Below are 13119 nucleotides of genomic sequence, written 5' to 3'. Positions count from 1 at the left end.
TAATTGCTAAGAAAAAAAATGGACTGATGGGGAAAAAAGGCCCAAGAGGCTTTAAAACATGAAGGTGAAGTGACATACTGCCAAGTATGGTGACCCATACTCGGAATTCGTGCTCTGCATTTAACCCATCCAACGTGCACACACACAGCAGTGAACACACACACCCGGAGCACACTCCCCGGCGCCCGGGGAGCAGTTGGGGGTTCGGAGCCTTGCTCAAGGGCACCTCAGTCGTGGTATTGAGGGTGGAGAGAGCGCTGGACATTCACTCCCCCCACCTACAATCCCTGCCGGCCGGAGACTCGAACCCGCAACCTTTGGATTACAAGTCCGACTCTCAAACCATTAGGCCAAGAGTTCCCACTAACATAATGTGACATGGTCTACAATGATTGATGTAAGATTTTACATGTTAATAAACTTTTATTTTTAAGAAGTGTCTAGTTTGTGTTTTCTTCTGACTCTTTGCTCCGCTGGAGTCACATATGTTGAAGGAGTAAACACACCATCACAACCAGCAGACCAAAAACAAGCTGCTGTCCCCCTCTTTCTCCCTGCATATCTATCCTCCAGTGGTCTGATTTCCTGAATTCTTAAATAAAGGTTTTTTTTTTTTTACATTTTCTTTTTCCTGTCCCCTCCAAACTCCTTTTCTTGTCAAATGCCGTTTTCCATCATCACTCAATCTCTCAGAGTGTCGCTCGTGGCCTCACTCGCATCACTCTATTTCACCTTTTGCTTTGTCTCCTCATGCCTTTTTCTCCTTCTTTATCAGATCCTATACTTATTTAAGAGTGCTTGCTAAGCCAAACATCAGTATAACTTAAGAAGTAGTGATTTAAACACCTAGAGGCCCATTATCGCCAAGAACGATAAAGATAGTGACACACCAACAACGTCCACAATAACATTCTGTTGATTATAAGCACATGTTCCAATTACATTGTTTGCCATTTTAAATGTTCAAGCTCTTTAAAGCAGGATGGAATTTAGAACTAGATTTTTATCGCTATTATTATAGTCCTTGGTGTGAACCCTAGATTAAACATCGGTGCGTGACTTGTCCCAGGCCATTTGCATTACAGACACTATTGCACTAAAATAGTGTGGTTTGTTGAGGAGAGGTGTGCTTTTCACAGTAATCAGATTTTCATCTGGCGGATTATAAATGGCCAAAACAAAGTCTAGCCCTAGAATATCAAAGAAACTTAGGTAATTTTGGGAAACCTACTTTAAAACTATTAAAATTGTGTACATAGCTAAAATCTGCTTATAAAGTATTAAAAAAAAATGGTAGATACTAAGCTAAATGTATCCTACTACTTTTTTTTTACATTTATTTAAAGGGACAATATATTTTTAAATATAACTATCCCATGATAGCTACAATTTATACTTTAAATATAAATATGCCACGTTTTTCTGGCACATAACGAGTTTTTAAATAAAAAAGACTCAATATAGTCCCTGCATTCTTCAGCGATCTTGCCTCCTTGTGTTCTCATTCTACGTCATCATCAACCGTCGAAGTTCAGTTCCAGTTCTCAAGAACGCAAGTACAGAGGAAGCATGAAAGTGCTCGAATGTGTTCTTGATATCGATATCGATATGGTTATCGGATCCATCGAGTGCAGACTTGAGAGAATCGAGCCCTTAGAAATCCCAGAAGACGCTGTAGGCCATAGGTATGTACATGTAGATGCCTCATTGGCGACTATAGACCCTTTTTCTGTTAGTAAACATTGTGACGTTTTTCTGTGGGCGGAGCTTAGGTGGAGGCAAAAAGATTCCCCTGACCGCTTCACTAACGCTAGCTATGAAGTTTGTTAGCTTGTTTTTTTTAACAATAACTGGAGAAATTCCGATTTAACCTGCATATGTATGGTCACTCACTTTCCGGGACCGCGATTGTTATTTGAAAAGGTTAACTTTAACGGACGAAACCAGATTGGCTGACCCCCACACGCTTTTACTCAAAGGATGGACGATCTGACAGGATTACCTCCAGTTGAGTGACTCACATATAAACTGTATAGTATAGAGACAAACTCACCGTGTCTATCTAGTCATGAAGATGTGTATATTCAATTTCAGCAGGCAACTATTTTTACAGCTACATTTTGCATAGCGGGCACGCATTTTGAGCTCAAAGTACGTAACGCAGGTACGATTTGTCACTTTAAACTACGCAAAAACCTGGTGACGCCTTTGTGCAGCACAAACCAATCAAGCAACAGCAATGAAAGAGGACTTCGGCTCGGTCTCGTACCTTTTTTACTCCCGCCGTCTGATTTCTGAAAAGAGGACAGTACACACGGTACTTACAACTAAGGTAAACGGGTTTGGGGTGATGTGGAAAGTTAAAATATTGAGTTGAGTTAACTTAATCCTCTGGAGTCGGCGTGATCGCATTGATATTCAAGACAAACTGTGAACAGAGTAAAAGCACTCATTCATATTCAGATCTGCTGCGGTTTATTAGCTGCACTCACTGAACAGCGTCCTAATATTAGGGCTTTTAGTCCAAAAAAGTGCACGTACATGGATAAAATACTGATATATTTGCACTAGAGCTTCGCCCGTGTCTAATAAACCTTGAAAAAAGGCTTACCGGATCATTCACATCTGCGTTCAGCTGCTGACACAGAGTTACCATGTTTGAGTAACCGCTTCACAAACAGTCTTTTCAACTACATAGTATTATTTCTGTATTACAGTCTTTCATAAGTTAATAGTTCAGATATAAACACTGATGTTTATGGTAGCGATCAAAATAGACCTTTTGAAAGTTAACTGGCGCTTCAAATAATGTTTGTGTTGATTGCATTGTTTGGCCACTAGGTGGCGACACGTGACTTAAAACATGTATTTGTGATTGAATCAAGAGATTAGTTTAAAAACACTGATTCATTCGGCAAAGAAACAAGTGAAGTATTTGAGTGAGACATTAAATCATTCATTCAAACCACTTTTTCATAATATTAATATGAACTAAATATATTATAAATACATATTAATTCAAATGTTTAATAATTCGTTCAAATTAAACACTTTTAAATAGACTGCAGCAATGGTATTTTGTCACACATTATTTTGTTTCGTGGGAGAATCGTGATCTCTGTTTGAGACAAAAAAAATCGTGATTCTCAATTTATCCAGAATCGTGCAGCTGTCGTATGTGCAGACCTTTGGGAAATATCTAACATGAATAATGTTATCCTAACACTACATCATTTTCAAGCTAGTTTGCCTATTCACCAGGCATTTAAGTTGGCAAAGTAGTGTAAAGTTATGTGCTCGGTGACTGAAAAGTGTGTGTGTTCATGACTTGCAGCTAAAAAAAAACATGACATCAGATGAGGACACTGACAGAGAGAGAGAGAGAGCAGCAGACCTAAAAAGAAAGAGTCCATGCCTCACAGCAGTTCCTCACAAAATATCAGGATATGTCTGCCTAAATTGCACTTGCCATCACACAAGTGGTACTCAAAAAAAATTTCAAAGTTTGGCAGGACTGCATACATAATTTCAAACATGAGATAATAGTAAGATGCATAAGAAATATTCAGACGAGCCCATAACAACAAAAGAAAATACTTTATTGAACGTTTTCTGATAAGAATGTGCGCTGCAAATGTGAGTATTTTTGACAATTGTTTCTGTCCAGTCCGCTCGTTTTATCATGTTTATCCACAGCTGTCGTCGGTTTTTTGTCTGGCAGTGGCAGCAGGTATGCGTTAAAATTTCAATTTGGAGCCTCTACTACATCGATTCTGGCACCCAACATCACAACAAGATGATATTTTAAGCTCCTTATGTAGCCAAATCTGCGCTGGTTTGAATGGGCCGCCTCCAGTTCTCCCTTTGTTTTGCCTCCAGCTAGCGCTGTGACGTAATTTTGACGTAGGCCCTAAAAGTAGGTGCGTTCGACTTGAAGCGGCGCTGTGCAGAATGACATCAAAGTACCGCGAGAGCGATAAGAGAGCAGACTGATCCTTAAGCTTTTGAATCGCTCTCGATATCATATCACTGATCATTCTGCGCAGCGCCGCTTCAAGTCGAACGCACCTTGTGTCTATTCGTAAGCCGTCCGCCATATTGTAGTGGTCAATTTGACGTCATTCACTATATTAATCACTAAATATTTGGAAGATGCCACAATCCTGCACAGCCGATGGCTTGCGAACCTACAGTATGGTGAATGACGTCAAGTTGACTGTTCCAAGATGGCGGCCGCATCTACGTATCTGGAGCGGTCGAATAGGGCGTCTATGGCTGTATCCGAAAACTGAAAAATGCTGCCTTCGGAGGACACATTCCAAGGTAGGAAGGCATCAAGGCACGTCCGAATCCAAAGTTAACTTCACTTCCTGTCTCATGAGATACCTTCATCTGATCGATTTTTGAAGGCATCATAGATGTATCCTTCGCTGCCTTTAATACCCCACAATCCTGTGCGTTCCATTCCGTGACTATTGCATATATATGTATACGTAGATGCCTCATTAGCGACTGTTTCTATGGGCCAAAAGATACCACAATCCTGTACAGCCGATGGTCTGCGAACCCAACGGCTCTGTGCGAACCTACAGTATGCTGAATAATGTAAAGTTGACCGTTCCAAGAATGACGGCCGCATCTACGTGCCTGGAGCGGTCGAACAGGGCATCTATATATGGCATCTATATAAGTTTCTCAATATGCGTTCTTCAGCGATCTTGCGTCCTTGTGTTCTCTTTCTACGTCGTCATCATCAACCGTCGAAGTTCAGTTCCAATTCTCAAGAACGCAAGTACAGAGGACGCATGAAAGTGCCCAGATGTGTTCTTGATATCGAGGATCCATGGAGTGCAGACTTGAGAGAATCGAGCCATTAGAAATCCCAGAAGACGCTGTGGGCAGTCGGTGTACGGAAGCCTGTAAGCGTTAAACTCGCTCTTGAAAGTAAACATTTATCGTTTTGTTTTGCTTAATTTTAATAAAGTGGTAAGACCCGGAGAAAGTCTGCAGTATTTTTATTGGCATATTAAAATTAATCTTAACATAGTCATAGTTAAACATATAACGCTGTAAAATGATACGATCTACAATTATATGAAAATAATATCTATAATAGTATGAAATGTTATGACATTTGTTTGTTATGTTATATTTATTGTTCATTGGCCACTGCTTATGCTGAGACTATGCGGTCAGTTAAGCAAGAACGCAGTAAATCTAAATTCTCACAAGGATGCATTCTGTGTTCTCGCGTCCTTCCGAGTTCGTTCTTCCAAGGAAGCCTTGCAAGACTGGTCTCCACGAGAACACAAGTCTGTGCTCTGCGTTCTTGGAATTGAGAAACAACCTAAGTTGCCACATCATGGTGGAGCTGCTAATCTGATTGGCCTCCTGGCGGCATATTAACTATGCCAAGCTTCTTCCGAATTCAATCCATTTTCTATGTGGGAGAGAAAACCACATTCAATCACAGGGAGGCAGAGGGAGAAACAGAGGCGGGATGGGATGTGATAACCGAGGTGTACTGACAGACAGACAGATTTTGAATCGGAAATAAAGCTCTTGATTTTCCTCACTCTGATTTAAATGCAAATGAAATCTGTCAACAGTTGATATCTTCCAATTGAGAACCGCGTGTGTTTGTGTGCTTATGCATGAAAGAGTGAACGTGACTGAGAGGGAATCACTGCAATTAAATGAAAAATGAATCTCAGATCTATAAATGAAAGGATAAAGCTCTTTATTTCCCCCAGAGCTTTCCTTAGGTCACCTTCAGAAGTTTTAGACGCTGCAAGAACTTCCTGAGTCAGGCAGACTTTCTCAAAGCAGGCGCTGACAGGAAGTGATTCTATTAATCTCAAATAGTTACTTTGAAATTATAGCTCATAGGGTTAGGGATTTAAACAAACCCCTAATCCCAAGTATTAAACGTCGGTGTAACTCATTTCCCACCATTTGTACTACAGACATGAATGATAGCCTACTTCAAATTGTGTTCAAAGTGTCCGAGTGATGATCAGAGGTACATGGCTCGCAGATGTATAAAATAGGTGAAAAAAATCCAAATTTTTCAAGTATATAATTATATATTTATATTGTTTTTTTAATTTGGTGCAATAAGCAACCACAGAAACATGCTAACCCAGGTAACAGGGAACATTCTCAGGCTAAATATTGTGGCAAAATTGTCTCAAAGTTAAGAACAAACGTTCTTTCAGTAACATTATTTAAACATACTTCATGGAAATATTTTCTAAAATGTTTTTGTTGAATGTTTGTCTAACATTTTTTAAATGTTACTACATGTTTCAGAATGTTCAGAGAAAGTTCAACAGTAACTTTCCCTTAATGTTTGCAAAATAATAAAATGGAGCATACCTTAACATTCATATAACCAACAAAACATATTTCCATTATGTGTGCAAAATGCTAAAATGGAATGTTCCCTTAACATTCATATAACCAAGAAAACCATTAAGCAAAAGTTCTTAGAAAATATTTTAGTTTGATGGGAAAATACTCCTAGCACATATGTAAAGAAAAATGTAGAAATGCAAATAATCTTACTATAGTATGATTTATCTGCTTGAGCTGATTATCTGAATCGTTATATGAGACTAATCATATATACCCACAGCATAATTTACAATTATGAACTTACATTTGCACAAACAGTGAAACGTAAGCACAGGTAACCTTGAAGTTGCCTGAACACATTAAAACTTTTTTTTTTTTTTCTATTACCAAATTTGTGTGTCTGCAGTGTTTAGCTGTTAAACGTTCCATTGAATTTCCCAGCCTGTAGATTATTGATTTAAGCGTGTTATCTTCCATAATCATAATTTAAGATCCAGCTCTTCACATGTGGCCGTTTGTTGTATGTCAGGCGAATGAGTTATGAGCATTTCTCTCTCTCTCTCTCTGTGCCACACAGAACTTCAGCACTTACTCCAGACCATTACGAGGGTGAAAAATAACGGTCTTCCAGACTTCTATCTGCTTAATGCACTGTCTCCTGCTCCTAGGTCTCGTCTCAGACTCCTTCCACGTGTGTGTGTGTGTGTGTGTGTCTTCTTATAGGACCAATCCACGGTGACCTCTGTATCATCATCAGCAGTGACGCGGTTATTATGGGCTGTCTGCCGCGTGTTCTGTGAATGATGACGCCTTTGCTGCGAAAGCAAAAATGTCTCCTTCGGTCATATATTCTGATGGAACATTTCAGCAGGGTCATACTCGCCCTCATCTAACAATTTGGCAATGTTTGTAAGAGGCCTATTTTTTACTGGCTCTAGTGCCATCTCGTAACCAGATGTGATAGAGCGATAAAACAATCTCTTTCATGTAAATCTTATTTTGTCTTAAACAGCCGTGACAAATGTCATTTTGACACTGGTTTATATCTGTTTCAGCCCATCTTTAAATCTCTTTGGTCAACAATACTGTTCCACATAACTATACTTCAGATGTCATCTGGAGTCTCTGACTGATCCAGTTTATGAGTTTAACCCAATGGCATCTGGTTGCAGCGGTTCTTTGGTGAGTAAACAAAAGTGTTATTTTAAGTATTGAATGCTCTGATCAAGGCCCAAATATTATCGCGTTATGTGTTCTGATTAGTGTTGATGATGGTGAAGACAAGTGACTGTTTTTGAGTGAATCATTGACTTGTTTATTCAACCAATGCCCTCAAAATGTGCTTCATTCATGAGTGAAACAAGTTCATGCATGTCTTTGTAAATGAGTCATTAAATCATACACTTAACCGATTTGTTAAACTCAATCGAGCCCATTCACACCAAGGACACAATTATAACGATGATAAAGATTAACATATAGTCTTAAAAATGTTCTAATTCTGTAAGAACAGGGAAGTTCACACTACAGCTATAATGATAACGTCACAGAAGAACAATACCATTTGAATCACTTGCAGAGTGATTCATTTCCACACTCTAAAGCCCCGTTCACACAAAGAACGATAACAATAAAGCTAACGATATTAGCATCCACACCAGTGGACGATATCGTCTGTTTATTCTAAGCGCACACTCGTCTGCCGCTTTAAATTCTCGAGCTCGTGATAGCAGGATGGATTCTAATTGGATATCAAAGTTTGTATCGTTCATCAGCTGGAAAAAAACAGTTCTGGAAGTGATTCTCTGTGCCTTTATCGTTATAGCTGTAGTGTGCATTTTTAGAACTATCTTTATCGTTATCTATTATCTTTATAGTTATCATCCTTGGTGTGAATGGGCCTTTAAAATTAAAAGTTCTTTATTGGTACTCTGGTCATCTATATGACCATGGAACCTTTCCATTGGACAAAAGGTTTTTTTATATTTATATTTTCTTCACTTTAAGAAAAATATGGTTCTTTTTTTAGAATTGTTCAAATGAAAGGTTCTTTGGGGAACCAGTAATGGTTCTTCAATTGCATTGCTTCTTTTGGAACCTTTATTTTTAAGAGTGCATCTGCTGAAGGAAAAACAAAAAACACTGACTGCCAATCAGAATCCATCTAAATTCAAAGAGCTCCTGCTTTTAAAGTGACAGACAACAAAACTTCTGCTCGCACTCAAATTAAGCAGAACAATATCATCCATTGGCGTGGATGCTGATATAGTTATTTTTCTTTTTTATCTGGGTTTTTTTAGTGGAGCTATAGAGACACACACATTTTATATATTAGAAGTATGGGAAGGTCACTATAAATACATCAGCTGAATACACAAACCTGGCATATCTTTTGAATTTCGCAATTTCTCTGTACAGCCTGTATGGATGGCAAGTCAGAAACCCAATTTATGTTTTAAGATTTTACATTATTATAACTGTGCAACTCTGCAAATGCTCCACCCATTCTCTAATGAGTTTTCTCGAGGTAACAAACCTCCTATGAAATTAGGAGAAATTGTTGAACATGCGCTTTATCGACAAAACACCTCCGGAAGAAAAGGCAAATATTGCTTTCAGGTATGAAAATACATAAAACATCAGGTGTTATTCTATTGTTGCTCTTCAAAGCTTTGAAGGATTCACACCGACTTCAGGTTTGAATAGAAGCTCAGGTGAAGTGATTAGCTGAACACACAATGGCTGGGATCTCAAACGGCTCGATGCGCTCTACTCGATTCACCGCCAAGGTCCCTGCAACAGGGCTGTGGTGGCTGCTGGGATTTTATCCTCTCATTGACTTGACTTAAGAGCTGGGATTTTAGCCTCCTGGTAAACTAACACTCAATAATCAATGACAAAACAACCACATTCTCATGCACATGCATGAGCAATCTCATGTCGTTTACGCTAGTTGTTTTCAGTAGACTCCATATGCAATAGTCACTATCAGCAAATGTTTAAGAACTCAACTTGGGCTCAGTTCCATTCCATCAGTTTATACAGTATGTTCTAATCCTTGAAAGTAGTCAAGACAAACAGATTGGAAAGAGTAAACAAATTTACCACGCTGTCCACAAAGGAGGATCTCGAATATGAGATTCAACTCAAGCTTCCCTTCAGATTACTTAATTAAAGATAGTTAAGATTAAAAATGAAGGCGGTATGTTGGGATGCCGGAGAACCCGCTTATGCAGTAGTCTTGCGATTGACACATGCTAAATTAACAAGCTCCTCATGAGCTTTCGTTTTGGACTCTATTATGATTTATTACAGATAGGGGAAGTGTTAATTATATGCAAAACTTGCCGCCATGATGCTAGAGGGTTCTGGTGGTTGCAAAGAGGTTTGTGGTGAATGGAAGTTAAAGGCGGTATTTACACGACACCGTTTTCAACTAAAAACTGAAAACTTTTTTTGCGCTTTTGGTGGTTCATTTTTTGTTTTGTATTCGTTAATGATAATTAAATGATATCTTGTGGAGTGTGTTTTTGTGCTAGTACCTTCACTAGTTTAGACTTGACATGTATAAATAAATATGACACTAAAACTGCCAGTAGGAGCCCGGTGGAAAGTCTGTCTTAATGAGTGATTAATTGAATCATTCATTCAAATGATTTGTTCAAAAGCTAATTTATTTAGAAATGAAGCAAGCTGATCTTTATGAATGGATCATTGAATCATTGACTTTAAAAACAGAATCATTCAGCTATGAAACACCACAGTTTTGCTCTGAGATGCACTAATGCCCTGCTCCAGCTTTGCTTGGAACTGTTTTCATTGGTGAAAAAAAAAAAAATGCTATTGTTCCTAAAATGTAACTCACTCAATATGAACTTCTTTTTTGTTGTTTAAAATCAATTCAACATTTGCAATACATTTGCTCATGTGCTAATATTCATGAAAATGACACTCTTTCATGTGTGAAATTGCTTAACTATATCATCGTAAAAATATAAAAACAAAATCCCATACAGGGATATTTTATAGATATTATAGGGGCATATGTTCTATTAGACTTCATTACGCAGTGAATGCTTTTGGAATCTCAAGATGTATTTTTGTCATACATACTTGATAATGTCAGCTGGCACATGGTTAAAACAACAATTACGATATTGTAGACAATAAATATCGCACAAACCTAATGCAAATTTGCAAGGGTTTCAAAGTGAATTTTTTTGAAAGCAATATCATTATTGCAATCTACAAAAATACAAATTTGTGGAAACGTCATGCAAAATTATTTCTATCGCCAGCATTATACAGCGTTTTTCATTGTTCTCACATATCCGTGTAAAGGAAAAACTTCAGTTTTTAGAACAATAGTTGCTGTGTAAACTTCCAGGTCCAGGTCTTGATTAATAGTTGGGCACTGATTTCATTGGGATCATCTTCCTAAAAGTGCACTGAATGATCTCTGTCAGTGTGGCGTGATTACAAACAGATTCTGATAGTGGAAAAATCTCAGACACGTTTGATTAGACCAGTGATTGTGATCAGCCTTAAATTTAACCAAAGCTTTGGCCTCTGTGACAGATACCATTGTTGGCACGAAATGGCACAGCCGTGATCAAAGCTCTAATGAAAAAGTGGTCAGAAGAAAGTCATATTAGAAGTTCTTACCTAAGTTGCAATAACTTTGAGGAACGTGATGACATTGCAGATCTTAAGTTTAGCTCCCTGCAGGCAGCCTTTGGGAAAACCCGACACTTCACCTGAATAACACCGGTGTGTTTGAGAAGAAAAGAAAGTGTATATGTTTTATTATAGAATTCGCATACAAATATATGCATGTGATAGAAATAGAGCGACTTTGAATGTGCATGCATATCGCTCTCTTTCTTTCTCCGCATTCGTCTTATCCTTTGAGACACCATGCAGTTATAGAAGTGCAGTTATTTAAATACATACTGGACTCACAAAGAGCTACAACAACAAGGATGTTAGCACTTTCAAATATCATTTCTTGCAATTTTACCAGTCCTTTTTGTTTATTTAGGTTGTAAAGAATCTAATGCATCATCTTGGACATAAATGACAGCCATATTATTATGTCATGGCTGCATAATTTTACTAAATAGTCTAGTATTAGAAATTATTATTATTGTGTTGTGTTGGAAACTGTGGCTGGGTGTGAAATCAGTATTTAGTATTATTTCAGTATATTTTAATATACTTCATATTTTAATGCATATTTTAATCTTTAAGCATATTTTAGTATAATTTTAATCAGTATATTTTAAATAGTATGCATAAAATATGCAGCACTGGTTTAAACAAATTGCTGACACGGCTGCATAGTGTTTAAGTTCTGTCCGGTTGTCATTTCAGAAAATAAATATTTAAAATAATTTAAACATCTAGGAGTCAAGAAAAGGATAATATAAAATTATGGTAAAATTGGAGGTTAAGATGCAATATTTTTAATATATGCATTGTTGTTGTATACAGTACTTCACAATTTGGTAAATGGTATAGATCTTCCAGATATCCCAGGCTTAAAAAATATGCACATTATATATACTGAATACTGCTAAAATTAGTAAGGGATGTATTACCCACAACTCTTTGCATTTACAGAAAAGGATCTTGTGGCTTTTGCCTTTCAGTGGATTTGAGATCAAAGCTAGTAAATTTAAAATGTATGAAGCTAAAAAGTAAAGTTAAAATTCATTTTAACATGCTGACAGTTACAAATCAATGCAAACAGTGTTAAAGGTGTCTGCATCTGTGACAGTTTTGTGTCCCAAATCTGATATACTGGTACACTAAGGTTCTTTCCCAAACTTTCCCATCATGCACAAAATACAAAAGTGCATAGATAAACAGTGCGATCCAAAAGTCTGAAACCACATGTAAATATGTGTATAGTTTGCATTTTTGTAAAAATTAAGAAAATGTGACTGTCTGTACAAAGACTCACGTGATCGGTGTCACATTTACTTTTTACATTTAATTAATGAAATAGAAATAGTGCAGATTTAAAGCATCACTTGACATCATGTCTTTTTTTAAAGGGGTCATCGGATGCCAAATTCATTTGACAAGTTGTTTGAACATAAATGTTTGTTGGAAGTGTGTGTACACATCCATCCTATAATGATACACATCCACCCAGTGTTTTTTTTAATTCCCTATTTTAAAATCCCCTTTCTTAAATCAGGCTGTTCTGAGAGCCCTGTCAGAATGACGTAGTTCTGCACAGGCCGCTCCCACGATAGTGGACAAGGCCTTCTTACCTTAGACCCGCCCTGAGTGAGCTGTCATCAGTCCGCCATTGTGTCAACTCCGGTGTAGGGGAAGACAAGAATGTCTCAGATTAAGCGATTGAGGTGTTTTGTTGTTGGATATAATAATGAATATAGCAGTCGTCATTAACTCCCGACATCTAAGCCTCTGAAGACGCAGAGGATTAACGTTACTTTCATTTTGAAGGGAATGCACCGATCTGCCTAAATGCGTCAATATTCGCGCGAATCATTCGTGATCCAGCTTCACCTACAGAAGAAGTCGGTATAAGGGTTTTTTTATGAATCTTTGAAAATTGCCTTCCCTAATAATGTGCTAGTTAGCCAGTTTCATGGCTAAAGTAAACAGTACTGCTCGTCACCCCACGGAAGAGAGGAGCGGGGTTAGCAGAGCTCATTAGCATTTAAAGCAACATGGACTAGAATGGCTTGATAAAAACAGAGCTGATTTTGACAGGGTGAAAAAGGTGTT

The sequence above is a fragment of the Barbus barbus genome (genome assembly GCF_936440315.1).
Source record: "Barbus barbus genome assembly, chromosome: 34".
Lineage (NCBI taxonomy): Eukaryota > Metazoa > Chordata > Actinopteri > Cypriniformes > Cyprinidae > Barbus > Barbus barbus.
Note: the sequence above shows the minus strand (reverse complement) of the source record.